Source organism: Ovis aries, chromosome 3 (assembly GCF_016772045.2).
Source record: "Ovis aries strain OAR_USU_Benz2616 breed Rambouillet chromosome 3, ARS-UI_Ramb_v3.0, whole genome shotgun sequence".
Lineage (NCBI taxonomy): Eukaryota > Metazoa > Chordata > Mammalia > Artiodactyla > Bovidae > Ovis > Ovis aries.
In genome coordinates this window covers 122,550,124-122,565,318 of record NC_056056.1, presented here as the reverse complement: position 1 = coordinate 122,565,318, position 15,195 = coordinate 122,550,124, and the positions used below count along the sequence as shown (strand labels likewise).

At 36.5% G+C, this 15,195-nt stretch overlaps 1 protein-coding gene and 1 non-coding gene across 2 annotated transcripts in view; both read left to right on the top strand.

Moving 5' to 3' along the window:
- The window catches only part of MGAT4C (MGAT4 family member C), a 756,879-nt gene that overhangs the window by 440,525 nt on the left and 301,159 nt on the right, over window positions 1-15,195 (top strand). The gene's annotated exons all lie outside the window — the stretch shown is intronic.
- On the top strand, window positions 10,050-10,121 carry TRNAC-GCA (transfer RNA cysteine (anticodon GCA)). Its single transcript has one exon. It is a non-coding gene; the product is annotated as a tRNA-Cys (tRNA).

Genomic DNA, 15,195 nt, shown 5'->3' with positions numbered 1-15,195 from the left:
GACCATTATATCTACTACTGCAGGCAGGAATCCCTCAGAAGAAATGGAGTAGCCATCATGGTCAACAAAAGAGTCTGAAATGCAGTACTTGGATGCAATCTCAAAAACGACAGAATGATCTCTGTTCGTCTCCAAGGCAAACCATTCAATATCACAGTTATCCAAGTATATGCCCCAATCAGTAACGATGAAGAAACTGAAGTTGAACGGTTTTATGAAGACCTACAAGACCTTTTAGAACTAACACCCCAAAAAAGATGTCCTTTTCATTATAGGGGACTGGAATGCAAAAGTAGGAAGTCAAGAAACACCTGGAGTAACAGGCAAATTTGGCCTTGGAATGCAGAATGAGGCAGGGCAAAGACTAATAGAGTTTTGCCAAGAAAATGCACTGGTCATAGCAAACACCCTCTTCCAACAACACAAGAGAAGACTCTACACCTGGACATCACCAGATGGTCAACACTGAAATCAGGTTGATTATATTCTTTGCAGCCAAAGATGGAGAAACTCTATACAGTCAACAAAAACAAGACCAGGAGCTGACTGTGGCTCAGATCATGAACCCCTTGTTACCAAATTCAGACTTAAATTGAAGAAGGTAGGGAAAACTGCTAGACCGTTCAGGTATGACCTAAATCAAATCCCTTATGATAATAAAGTGGAAGTGAGAAATAGACTCAAGTTGCCTGGATCTGATAGATAGAGTGCCTGATGAACTATGGAATGAGGTTCGTGACAGCATACAGGAGACAGGGATCAAGACCATCCCCATGGAAAAGAAATGCAAAGAAGCAAAATGGCTGTCTGGGGAGGCCTTACAAATAGCTGTGAACAGAAGTGAAAAGCAAAGGAGAAAAGGAGATATAAGCGTCTGAATGCAGAGTTCCAAAGAATAGCAAGAAGAGATAAGAAAGCCTTCTTCAATGATCAATGCAAAGAAATAGAGGAAAAGAACAGAATGGGAAAGACTAGAGATGTCTTCAAGAAAATTAGAGATACCAAGGGAACATTTCATGCAAAGATGGGCTCGATAAAGGACAGAAATGGAATGGACCTAACAGAAGCAGAAGATATTAAGAAGAGGTGAGAAGAATACACAGAAGAACTGCACAAAAAAGATCTTTATGACCTGGATAATCACGGTGGTGTGATCACTCAACTAGAGCCAGACATCCTAGAATGTGAAGTCAAGTGGGCCTTAGAAAGCATGACTACGAGCAAAGCATGACTATGAATTCCAGTTGAGCTGTGTCAAATCCTGAAAGATGATGCTGTGAAAGTGCTGCACTCAATATGCCAGTACATTTGGAAACCTCAGCAGTGGCCACAGGACTGGAAAAGGTCAGTTTTCATTCCAATCCCAAAGAATGGCAATGACGAAGAATGCTCAAACTACTGCACAATTGCACTCATCTGACATGCTAGTAAAGTAATGCTCAAAATTCTCCAAGCCAGGCTTCAGCAATACATGAACCATGAACTCCCTGATGTTCAAGCTGGTTTTCAAAAAGGCAGAGGAACAAGAGATCAAATTGCCAACATCCACTGGATCATGGAAAAAGCAAGAGAGTTCCAGAAAAAAAAAATCTATTTCTGCTTTATTGACTATGCCAAAGCCTTTGACTGTGTGGATCACAATAAACTGTGTTAAGTTCTGAGAGAGATTGGAATACCAGACCACCTGACCTGCCTCTTGAGAAATCTGTATGCAGGTCAGGAAGCAACAGGTATAACTGGAGATGGAACAACAGACTGGTTCCAAATAGGAAAATGAGTACGTCAAGGCTATATATTGTCACCGTGCATATTTAACTTCTATGCAGAGTACATCATGAGAAATGCTGGACTGGAAGAAACGCAAGCTGGAATCAAGATTGCCGGGAGAAATATCAATAACCTCAGATATGTGGATGACACCACCGTTATGGCAGAAAATGAAGAGGAACTAAAAAGCCTCTTGATGAAAGTAAAAGAGGAGAGTGAAAAAGTTGGCCTAAAGCTCAACATTCAGAAAAAGAAGATCATGGCATCCGGCCCCATCACTTCATGGGAAATAAATGGGGAAACAATGGAAACAGTGTCAGACTTTATTTTGGGGGGCTCCAAAATCACTGCATATTGTGACTGCAGCCATGGAATTAAAAGACACTTACTCCTTGGAAGGGAAGCTATGATCAACCTAGATAGCATATTCAAAAGCAGAGACATTACTTTGCCAACTAAGGTCCATCTAGTCAAGGCTATGGTTTTTCCAGTGGTCATGTATGGATGTGAGAGTTGGACTGCGAAGAAGGCTGAGCACCAAAGAATTAATGTGTTTGAACTGTGGTATTGGAGAAGACTCTTGAGAGTCCCTTGGACTGCAAGGAGATCCAACCAGTCCATTCTGAAGGAGATCAACCCTGGGATTTCTTTGGAAGGAATGATGCTAAAGCTGAAACTCCAGTACTTTGGCCACCTCATGCGAAGAGTTGACTTAATGGAAATTACTTTGATTTTGGGAGGGATTGGGGGAAGGAGGGGAAGGGGATGACAGAGGACGAGATGGCTGGATGGCATCATGGACTCGATGGACGTGAATCTGAGTGAACTCCGGGAGATGGTGATGGACAGGGAGGCCTGGCGTGCTGCGATTCATGGGGTCACAAAGAGTCGGACACGACTGAGCGACTGAACTGAACTGAACTGATTGGTAGATAGGAAGAAGAAACGTCTCTGAAAGATTGGAAAGAGGAAACCTAAACTGGAGTAGAAAACCCATAAATAGGAAACAATCTAAGTTGAAATGTGAATATATATTAACCTCATAAAAGTATATGAATCAGAAAGATAGATAAAAATGTGGTATCTGGGAAGAGGTGACTCTGTGTTTGCTTTTTGGTTTATTTTATTTATTTTTGTTTGTATTAAATACTGTACAATCTAGAGTTTATTAGAATCCTCTGAGGATAAACTGGTTGAGTAGGGGGAGATAACGATTCTAAGCCCAGGATTGACCTTAGTCTTGAGAAAATACAATTATATTCCGCTGTAATAAAGAAGGAAATGAAAAGAATGTGAGCAGATGCAGGTAAATTTGCAATCTTGAAGCAGTAAGTTAAGGGAGTTCTTACAAATAAGCATTGGTTATCTGTAAAGTAATGGGCTTCCTCTGATAGCTCAGTTGGTAAAGAATCTGCCGGCAGTGCAGGAGACCCAGGTTCAGTCCCTGGGTCAGAAAGATTCCCTGGAGAAGGAATTGGCAAATCATTCCAGTGTTCTTGCCTGGGCCATCCCATGGACAGAGGAACCTGGTGGGCTACAGTCCATGGGATCACAAGAGCCAGACACTATTTGGCAACTGAACCGCCTATCTATAAAGTGATAATCAATGTGTTCAGACTGATACTAAAGGTGAAAGAATCCTAACCTTTAGAAAAGTGAGTAATAGACGTATTAACTCTTGTTCCCAACATGTAGTTAACTATAAACCAAAAATTATGAAACTTTACTAAAATATTTCCCACTGTTTAATAAAGACCATCACAGAGTCCCCTGAAGCCACTTTTTGCAGTCAAGATATCATATCTAGCTTTTGGGGTTGGAGAGGGCCTTCTGGCTCTGTTTTCAGTCCCATACTGGACCTGTTCCCTTAGCTTCCCTAACCCAACAGAAATATTATAAGTAAAAATTTGAGAATTTGTCATCTTGCCCAATATGGTAAATAAAAGAAAGAGTTAAAACACTTTTGATTCTGGGAACTGATTAACATGATGGTATGAGGTGTGTCCATTGTACAAAGGGGGAAAAAAAACAGATTGGAAAGCAGTATAGTAGGATAAAATTAAAAATACCTTTTGCTTCTTTGGTTTTGTTTTTCAGAATATTTAAGCCCTGTGAATATTTGCAGGCAGAGGAAAAGAAGTATAGTTGAAGAGGAAGGGTGTGCTAGACAGGAAGAGAATAAATTTGGAAGCAAAGTTCTGGAATGAGAAATGATAAAAATAAGAATTTAGGAAGAAAAAGCAGTTTTAATGAGTGTGAAGAACACTTTTTCTCCTTGTGATAAAGGGGGGAAGATAGGAAAATAGAAATAAACTTCATGAGATTTGAATTAGAGAAAGCCAGGGGAGGACTGAGATAGGAGATCCAAGGAAAATATTAGTTAGAGGAGGGATTTGACTTGATATTAGTTAGGGCTTCCCAGGTGGCTCAGATGGTAAAGTGTCTGCCCACAATGTGGAAGACCCAGGTTCGATCCCTGGGTTGGGAAGATGCCCTGGAGAAGGAAATGGCAACCCACTCCAATACTCTTTCCTGGAAAATTCTATGGACGGAGGAGCCTGGTGGGCTGCAATCCATGGCGCCGCAAAGAGTTGGACAAGACTGAGCTACTTCACTTTCACTTTGGTTAACTAAATAAAAGAGCTTCCAGAAGAGTCTCAGATACAGTTGAGCTGTATAGTTATTATTTTTTTATTGTTATTTTGTAGTTTCTTTAATACCACATGCCAAGTACACATCTAGGTCCTGGAGTATCTATCTTGGTCCCAGTCTACCCAGGTAGAGTTAACACTCCCTGGTGGGAAAGGCTGTTACCAAGCATTAGAGCCAAAGAATTAAAGAAGAGAAGTGATATGGTACTGCGGTGTGGATTGCTTACCCTTTTTTGCACTGAACTACAAATACTGGACAGTGACTCAGTTGTTAAAAACCTGGTTTAGTGAGTAAGACTCTTTCTCAAATTAAAACAAACAAACAAGGAATAGGTAATGCCACAGGATCCAGAATTCAAAATTCTTCAGTGGAAAGAGAGAGTAAACATTCTTCAACTCCCAAAGAAATGTCAGTTTCTGAGTTCTAGAGTTTCTATAATTGCAATGAACAGGCCAAAGAATGGTGATAAAGGTGAAAGACACAATGCTTTTTAGAATAACCAGCTCATTATCCCCTAGTAATCAATGATATTAAATATTAAGTTAGTGATATCTATTTTCTTTTCAGCATCCAACTGCCCCCTTCACTCCCCACACGCATGAACAATCCATTCAATTCCATGAGCAGTGAAGTAATCACATTCCTAAATAAAATCATTTTCAGTCTTTACATCAAACTAAACATTCAAATAATAAGACCTTAACAGTTTAGCATAAAAATCTTGTTTATTCAGGGTTGCACTAATGTTTAAAACATTTTCAAACATGCTTTTCTCTTTGGATCATTTGTGTGTATCTCTAACCTGTCCAACTAATTTTCTCATCTTTTCCTTTGTGTTAAATTACACACCAATTAGTTTTCATTAATTGTTTGGAGATTAGCCCAAACTCTTTATAACCATTAATAAACTGCTAGTTATGATCTAAAAGTCCCAAAGTCTCAGGTTAAAATAGCAAACAGTCATTTATTTTACCTGTCTGTCTCCCTAGTAATAATAGATAACTCACAGCAGCCATTTTTTTTTTTTTTTCTTCTTCTGTCAGGAAAGCTGTACCTACGTGATTAAAATCGCACTCCAAGTTCTGTTATCAATTATACCAATTAAGGTCAAATAGAATAGAACAGTAGTCTTTGGGGAAAACAATATGAGCAATATAAACTGCTATTAATTTAAAGACATCATAGGATGTGAGAGTTGGACTGTGAAGAAGGCTGAGCGCCGAAGAATTGATGCTTTTGAACTGTGGTGTTGGAGAAGACTCTTGAGCGTCCCTTGGACTGCAAGGAGATCCAACCAGTCCATTCTGAAGGAGATCAGCCCTGGGATTTCTTTGGAAGGAATGATGCTAAAGCTGACACTCCAGTACTCTGGCCACCTCATGCAAAGTGTTGACTCATTGGAAAAGACTCTGATGCTGGGAGGGATTGGGGGCAGGAGGAAAAGGGGACGACCTAGGATGAGATGGCTGGATGGCATCACGGACTCGATGGACGTGAGTCTGAGTGAACTCCAGGAGTTGGTGATGGACAGGGAGGCCTGGCGTGCTGTGATTCATGGGGTTGCAAACAGTTGGACATGACTGAGTGACTGAACTGAACTGAACGTAGGTACTGATGACAGCTTCTTTTGAAATTGTCATTAATAATCTCTAGACAGTCACCTACAACCACATGTCCAAAATCCACGTTATTATGTGTTCTTTGAATTGTGGGGAAAATTAGGCCCCAGAGAAATTCAGTGTTTGCCAAAAGGATTAGCTCACTCTCCTGACGTCTTTGCTAAAGCAGTAGTAGTAGAGTTATTTTTGTGTTTTTTGGTTTATATGTTTTAAATAATAGACATGTAATAATTATGAATGTTGCTGTCTTTCCAAAAAAGAAGAAAAATTACCAATATTTAGCCTCTTTGAAGTCAATTAAAATAATTTTTGCATGTGTATATCGTATAAAAAAATTTATATTTATATTATTTTATTTGCTTACCTAAAATATACTATATATTTTTTATTTAAAATAATATTTTAATTTCATTATAAGATGAAATTGTTTTTGTTAAAATGTGTGTCTATACTCAGGGTCATTAATGCTAACTTACACAACAGCAGCAAACGACAACAGTAGTCCAGAAGTCCTAAAGGTTGAATGCAATTAAAGTGTATCTGTTGTTCATCCCTTTCTGAGTGGTTTGCCTGTAAACAGATTCCTACCATCTTTTAATGCCTCCATCTTTGTCTTAAAGAAGTGAAGAAGTGTGGAGGATCAGATGGGAGATTTAATGGACCAGACTTAGTCATAAAATTCCAAACTGATTGAAATGCAGACTGAACAAAGTAACTCTGCATTTGAGATACATCAGACACAGTTTGATAATTCTCTAGCAGTATCTTGCTTGACAGTCTACACTTCTGATCACCAAACATTCCTTTCATACTATCTTCCACATTCTCAACTTTCTCAAATGAATAATCCCAAATCTCACCTGGTCACAGCATCTGGTTTATATTCTGGGATGTTTGAATGGTGACAGTTATCTTCATCAGATTCATGTATGAACCAAAAATGTGGTTCTGAAATCTGAAAGGTAAAAAATCATGCTTTCTGCCCCTGATGCTCCATGTACACCTACCGCAGACAAAGACAGAATTTTCTCAACAACTCTTATTTGGAAAATGAGAGAAAAGAAGATACACAAAAGTAATTGATCTATGGCATTTATGGAATATAACAAGGCAGATATTGTAAAGTCCCACTTTCTGGGAAAAAAAAAAAAGATTCTCAATTAGGCACCATTATATTCCCTCAGAAGAATGCCTGTGTTAAGAAGATCAAATTCCTTGAAGGGTGCTTCATCTTATCCTTGGTGGTCATATCTGAAGTAGCTATTGAAGAATATATCTTTCTTGGCTGCATATAACATACAAAACCCACCTCATGCTCACGGAAATGTAGATGTCTAAAAGTCATTTTTAGGATCGTAGAGTCAAAGACTTTTTAACGTGGACTTGTGGTTGTTTCGCCATATGATTATTTTGAAAACTTGCAAACTATTCGGTTCCAGTCAATTTCGAACACATGAAGCAAGAACTGCCAGATTTTGTTACCAAATACCTTTCCTTTCTTTGGTATCTTGCTTATCATTGCTCTCTCCATCTTAACTTACATTCAGATAATCTTGAACCTGTCAAGCTTGAATTGTCAGAACATGTCTTTCATTTGATCTTTGGCACAAATCTGAGTCACTCTGTGCAGTTGAGAAATCTCACTGGGTCTTAGTTCTTCAAAGTCTTTTACATACCATCTCTTCTTTCTCTCAACTTTTCTTTTCCCTTTCAATTCTACTTTAAACTTGCCAATTATTTTCTCAGCTTGCATCTTTCTTACAATACTTTGCTAAAACCATCCATAATAATACATACATATCGTTAATATCTATTTTCCAAACATCTCTAGAACTATAAGCTCAGTGAGCTTTGGACTGTCTTCTAAACTATCATAGGTGACAGCTGTTAAATGCCTTTTCACTGTAATCACGGATTAACCAACCTGTTTTATTCTCCTATTAAATAAAGATGCCCACTCCTAAGCCAGCGTCACATATTCTAATTTTGGTTTATCAGCATCTCACTTGAAGGTACTGGTTTTTTTTTTTGTATTAGTCATTGTAATTAGTACTATCTGCTGCAATAAGCAATCTCAGTCCCTTTGTGCTACTCTCTCATGCAAAGCCCAGTGTGAATGTTCCTGATTGCACAGCTTTCCTAAGAAGTACTTATAGAAAAAGTGATTTAGAGATTCAGCATCCTTGAATCTAGAAATCTCATTATATTTAAGCATATCCTGAAATGACTCCTCTAAGGGGAAAAAAAGAAATTGGGCCTGAAAGTTCACTTGTTATTTTCCAGTCATATGTTTTCAATATAAATGCAGAGAAGGCTATGAAATATAGGTTAGGTATGAACCCAGGGGGAAATATCAACAACCTTATATATGCAGATAACACCATGCTAATCACAGAGGAGAGTGAAAAAGCTGCCTTAAAACTCAACATTCAGAAGACTAAGATGATGACATCCAGTCCCATCAGATCATGGCAAACGGATGGGGAAAAAATGGAAAAGGTGACAGATTTTATTTTGGGGGCTCCATAATCACTGAAGATGGTGATGGCAGCCATGAAATTAAAAGACACTTGCTCCTTGGAAGAAAAACTATGGCAAACTTAGACAGATATTAAAAAGCAAAGACATCACTTTGCCAAGTAAGGTCCATCTAGTTATGCTATGGTTTTCCAGTAGTCAAGTATTATCATAAAGAAAGTTGAGCACTGAAAAATTGATGCTTTTGAATTACGGTGCTGGAAGACTCTTGAGAGTCCCTTGGACAGCAAGATCAAATCAGTCCATCCTAAAGGAAGTGAACCTGAATATTCATTGGAAGGACTGATGATGAGGCTGAAGCTCCAATACTTTGGGCACCTGATGCGAAGAGCTGACTCACAGGAAAGGACCCTGATGCTGGGAACAACTGAGGGCAGAAGAAGGGGAATGACAGAGAATGAGATGGTTGGATGGCATCACTGACTCAATGGACATGAGTTTGAGCAAACTCTGGGAGACAGTATGAAGGACAGAGAAGCAAGGTGTGCTGCAGTTAATGGGATCAGAAAGAGACGGGCACAGTTTAACTGAATCGCAACAATGACCCCAGGAAAAAAAGTGACATCAGTGAATACCTCAAATACAAAAGAGAATAAAGCAAGCTTTAGTAATCCAATGGAAAATGTTCTTATTTCATTTTCTGTCATTTTACTTCCTTTGGAAAAAGTAACTTTCTACTTGGAAACTATTGTCAAACTTCATGACTAATCAATTTATAAAGTATTCATGCTTAATAAACATTCAGTTTACTGCCATGTTTTAAAATGCAAATACTTGTTAGCATAAAGAATTTTGGCCCATTAGCTGTATTATTTTCTACATCCCAGTTCTTGTTTCCCAAACAAGTACAAATATATGCCAATTTTGAAAAATGCTTTCATTGAAAGCTTAATGTGGAAATAGTGCATGGCCACTTACTGCTAAAGATGGAGGTTTAATTAGGGCATCTCTAATGTTCTTTTTCCTGTTAACATTGTATCAAATGTGACACCCTTGAATTTAAGCAAAAGTCATGCTAGGCTAGCATTTTAATGTGTATGGAACTTCACAGACTCTCTCCAGCTCACTAAATAATCTAAATAATCAAGATCCGTTTTCTGATGACATTTTGAAAGAATAAAAAAAAAAATTGATACAGGAATTACAATGAAAAGGCTTTTAAGGTAATTTTTGTCCTGATTTGTAAGCAATATGCTCATTACAAAAAAAAAAAAACAAATAAAGAATAAAAAATTAAACAAAATTTTTCAAAGAACTTATCACCCTCTAAACAGATAAGTTCTTTCTATTTTATTGTTGCTTCTCTGTATGTGTTTTATAATAAACATGATCTTCTACATATATAGTTTTCCATTTCCATTAAGTCATTAAAAATATGTGATTTAAATGCACTAATAATATTTCACCCTATATATGTCACATTATATACTTAATCTTCTGTTAGATATTTAGGCAATTTGTAATATATTTGCTTCCCTGGTGGCTCAGATGGTAAAGCGTCCGCCTGCAATGTGGGAGACCCAGGTTCGATTCCTGGGTAGGGAAGATCCCCTGGAGAAGGAAATGGCAATCCACTCCAGCACTCTTGCCTGGAAAATCCCATGGATGGAGAAGCCTGGTAGGCTACAGTCCATGGGGTCGCAAAGAGTTGGACACGACTGAGCAACTTCACTTTCACTTATGGACTTGACTGTATCTGTAAAACATATCTTGATGCATAAATTTTCATATATGTCTCTGAAGCATTTAGGGTATATTAATGTTTCTGAGGCTTTTAAGCAGAACTATAAAATCATGTCCTCTGAATCAATGTGTCAATCTGTACTTCTCCCAGGAATGTACAAGAGTGCTTATTGCCATCATTCTTGTTTCAATTATTATCGCTTCCTATACTGTCAGTTTAATAGCTGGATAGTTTTTTAAATGGTTACTTGATTTCCTATGATGTTGTATACTTTGTATGTTGCCTGCAGTCTATGTTTAGATGTGTCATGTAAATGGCTTGTAGGATCACGGCTTTTCTTCATTCAATCTATGCTGACTTTTTGCTAGTTACAAGGTATAGTACTATACACTGAAGATGCAGTGGTAAACAAGACAGACAAGATCCCTATCCTTATAGAGCTTGTAGTTAGCAGGATAAAGGACATTGAATATGTATCAAAAAACTCTCTTAACACAGCTCAACATAAATCACTCTCCAACTTAATCAACACCTTCATTCCTTCAGCAAAACATAACAACTTAGAAGAGGCTGAACGCTTGTGGTTAGGAAGCTACTGTCTGGCAAGAACGTACATTTCTGCTCCCTTCACTTGAGTTATATGCCTACCAAGACTTAAATGAGTGTAATCACAAATTTCTTCTTCCAAGATGTTCTGGTTATGGTAATTTTATACTTTCATAAATATATTTAAACAAAGAAAATATGAGTACAAAAGAAATACAGTTTTGTTTTTATAAGATTTTGATCCAGTATTTAGAAAAACTTAATTGTTAATACTATTAATTTACATTAAAATAGTGCATGTTTAGAAGGCATATGCACTTAGGGTTTTCTGATTAAATTTTTCTTCCACCTAAAATGAAAAGAAAGTGGAAGTTATCATATGTTCACAAAGTATATTTTTAGTTGGTAGAGACTGTATGGACCTCTACTCAACAGAGTGTTGCCAAAAGAAAAAGCCTTTAGCTATAAACTGAAGCAAAATAAATGAACAAACATAAAAATTATAATGTATATTTATATGGTTTATGTCACAATAAATGCCTAATACATACATATATAATTGTTCATGGTTTTGTCTTATTCTACTGTCTACTTGTAATTAATCAAACTGTTTGATAGTAAGATTTCTAATGTAATTAAGCAATAATAATCATGAGAGACAAGAGAAAACTATAAAATATTTTCATCTAGGAAGTATGATTTGCTTTCTGGCTTGATTTTTGGCAGATTTCCTAGCACTAGTTTAAATTCCAACCTCTAATTAATAGGAAGATCCTGGTCTAGATTTTAGAAATTGGTGAAATCCTGACTACTTAAACAAGTGCCTCTAGAGGAGGTTTGCAAGCCACAGTAATTACTTTTTATCTTCTCTAGCAATGTGTGTTACCCATTACTTCCCAGGTGGCACTAGTAGTAAAGAACCTGCCTGCCAATGCAGGAGAAGTAAGAGACTGATTTGATCCCTGAGACAAGAAGATCCCCTGGAGGAGGGCATGGCAACCCACTCCAGTATTCTTGCCTGAAGAATCTCACGGACAATGGAGCCTGGCTGGCTACAGTCCATAGGGTCGCAAAGAGTTGGACACGACTGAAGCAACTTAGCACACATGCACATATACACACATGTATATCTCCAAATCAGGAAAGCAATAGGAATTTTTATTTTTAATTATTATTATTTAAGTATCTCTCTCTTCTTTATTTTAAAAAGAGTTTTTATAAAGAACAATCCATTGTATAATTGTTGGTTTGTTTCCAAACTCTGGATAATATATTGGTATGCATCTATGTTGTATTTTACTTAATTATATAAACATTTTTTGGCTCCTTCATCACAGCATTTTGCTTAGATAATGCAAATACATTTATATTTGAGCTCACTTAAAAAAAAAAAAAACTTTGTGTTTACCTTTAATTCATCCATAAACTTCAGTGCATCCAGCAATGTTTGTTATAGTGGATTCAGTAGGTACAGAGAGGATCAAATTGTAAACATTTTGAAGCAGCAATGCCTTAGCACAAAGTGTTGGACATGCTTTGAATTCTATACAATGATATACTGTATCTCTACAGAACTGTCAGGGTGAAGAAAAGGAGTATTGCAACAGTTATAAACATATCACATACAGGTGTTTATTCAGACAAATAGAGATGTAGCTAGGTGTCATTTTAAACCTCAACTATTTATGATTTTGGCAGATAGTGAAAACAGAATGCATTTATAGCTCAGAAATGTAAAAACAACCAACAGTACATTGCCAATGGTTAGTGTATCAGGATTAGCATAAGCACATGAAACACTGATTGTTCTCATTATTTTTATTTCACATTTAATCATTTTATTCATAAAAGCTAGAACAGCTAAAAAGAAACTAAATTTGTTTCATTGTGAAGGTTTTTAAACAATTTTTTTATTCTCTCATTTTCTATCTTATTCTTATAGGAAATATAATCAATTTTTTTTAACTGCCAAATTTACCTAGTGTGTTTCAGAGAAGGAAGACTAATAATTTCCAAAGAAGATAATGGAAATTGACTATATATATATATTTATATTTGTGTATATTATGAATATATCATATTATATGTATACGTATGTGAAACCTGTGAGAAACAGAGATGAACCTCACAAAGTGTCAGTTCTATGCCTGGTATAGCTTTCCGAATTGTGGGACAGGATAGGGAGGTGAAGTCTAAGTGAGTTTGGTGACCTCTCCTTCCTGAGAAACTAAAGACCAGAGTTTGACAATGATGAGGTGATTGGAACTGGTATTGAAGTCTACAGAAACAAAAAGCTTCAGCACTTTCCCTAGGGGTTCTAATTATGTCTTTTGCCAAAGACTGAGCTTTTCTGTACTTGCCCCAGGTAATGTTCTGCAAAGTTCTGCTCAGGAAAAAAAAAAAAAAAAAAAGAACAGCTGGAAAAAATACCAGGTATAACAAATCAGATTTCATCTGACTACTCTAATCATTTCTTTGAGAATACAGAAAAAAGACACGATCTAGAATATCTTTTGCAAAAGGGTTTCTATTAACCCAAAATAAAGGCTACTCATTCTATAACCACATTTTTAAAACCTGAAAAACAAGAGTGGAGGTAATTACACTGATGTATCAGTAAATTAGCTGCCTGCCAGAGCAACATGCAATACATCAAAGGAATATAAATAAATCAGATTTTCAACAACACAAAATTCACAATGTTCAACATATATATTAGATAGCTGAAGAAACAGAAAAATGTAATTCAAAACTAAGCAATAAAAAATAATTCAAAACAACCACAGAAATGACAGGTCAGAATTAGCTGCTTCAGCATCTTAGACTGCTATTATAATAATTGAAAAGAAGGAAAATCTTACTAGAGAAATGGTAACTATGATAAAAGAGCTAAAAAAATTCTAAAACTGAAAACTATAATATGTCCAAAATGAAAAAAAAAGCACGCACTGGATGGACAGAAGACAAGATATTGTAAAATATAAGTTATCTGGAAGATAGGAGAATAAAAATCATTGAAACCAATACACACAAAAAATAAATTTTTAAAAATTTAAGAGGCAGTCAATGACCTGTGAGACAATATCAAGCAGTTTAATATAGGTGTCATTGGAATCCCAGAAAGGGAAGGAAAATATATTGGGTAAATAAATACTGGCTGAGCATTTTTTTGAATTTGAGAAAAATAATACCAACTTGTAAATTAAAGAATTACAACAAACCACAAACAAGATAAAGTTTTTTTAAAAAGCCACACATAAGCATAATAGAGTCAAACTGCTGAAAGCCAAATATAAGAATATTTTTTAAACTAGGTGAAAGGGAAAAACATACTGCCTACTTAGGGAATAATGATAACTAGGACTCAGTACCTCTCATTAAAAAAACAAAAAACAAAAAAAAAAACAGTGAAATAACATCATCAAGGCTAACGAATAAAAAAAATTAAAGTATAATTCAAAGTCCAGAAATGTGTCCTTCAAATATCATCCAGAAACAAAGGGAATATAAAGATATTTTCTCATGAACAAAATGTCAAGAATTTACCACTAGCAGACGTGTAGTATATGAATGGTGGAGTAGGTTAGTTAGGCTAAATGATGATGCCTGATGAAAATTAGAATCTATATCCTCCCCCTCAAAAAAAAACGACTTTCCTGGTGGCTCAGATGGTAACGCCTCTGTCTACAATGCGGGAGACCCGGGTTCAAGCCCTGGGTTGGGAAGATCCCCTCGAGAAGGAAATGGCAATCCACTCAAGTACTATTGCCTAGAAAATCCCATGGACAGAGGAGCCTGGCAGGCTGCAGTCAATGGGGTCGCAAAGAGTTGGACACGACTGAGTGACTTCACTTCACTTCATCCCAAAAAAAGGGGAAGGGGGATATGGTAATTATGTGTCTAGTGAAAAAGTCTTTTTTAAATCAGTTTTTTTTTTAAATTTCCCCAAAAGATAATTGATTGTGAAAATAATGAAACCTATAAGGCATTGTTTATAGATGATAGATGAATGCGTAGATAGATAGAGGGATTGGCAGGAGGAGGAATGAAATGTATAACAACTGCATAAAGGACTGGAAAGAAAATTGAAGCTCCTTAAATTGTTCATAAAATAACCTTCAAGACAGACTACTGTTTTAAATAGAGGGTGCATACTGTAATTCAAATAAGAACCACAAAAAGCATGGAAGGACAGAATAAAAAAAAAAAAAACAAAAGAGAAGATAAAATGGAATAATAAAACATAACCCAAATGAAGACAGAAAAGAAGTGGGTAAAAAAAGGAAATGATGGAACAAACACAAGATAAATAGTAAGATGGTGCGGATGGTTTAGTTGCTAAGTCGTGCCTGACTTTTGCAACCCCATGGACTATATATAGTCTGCTAA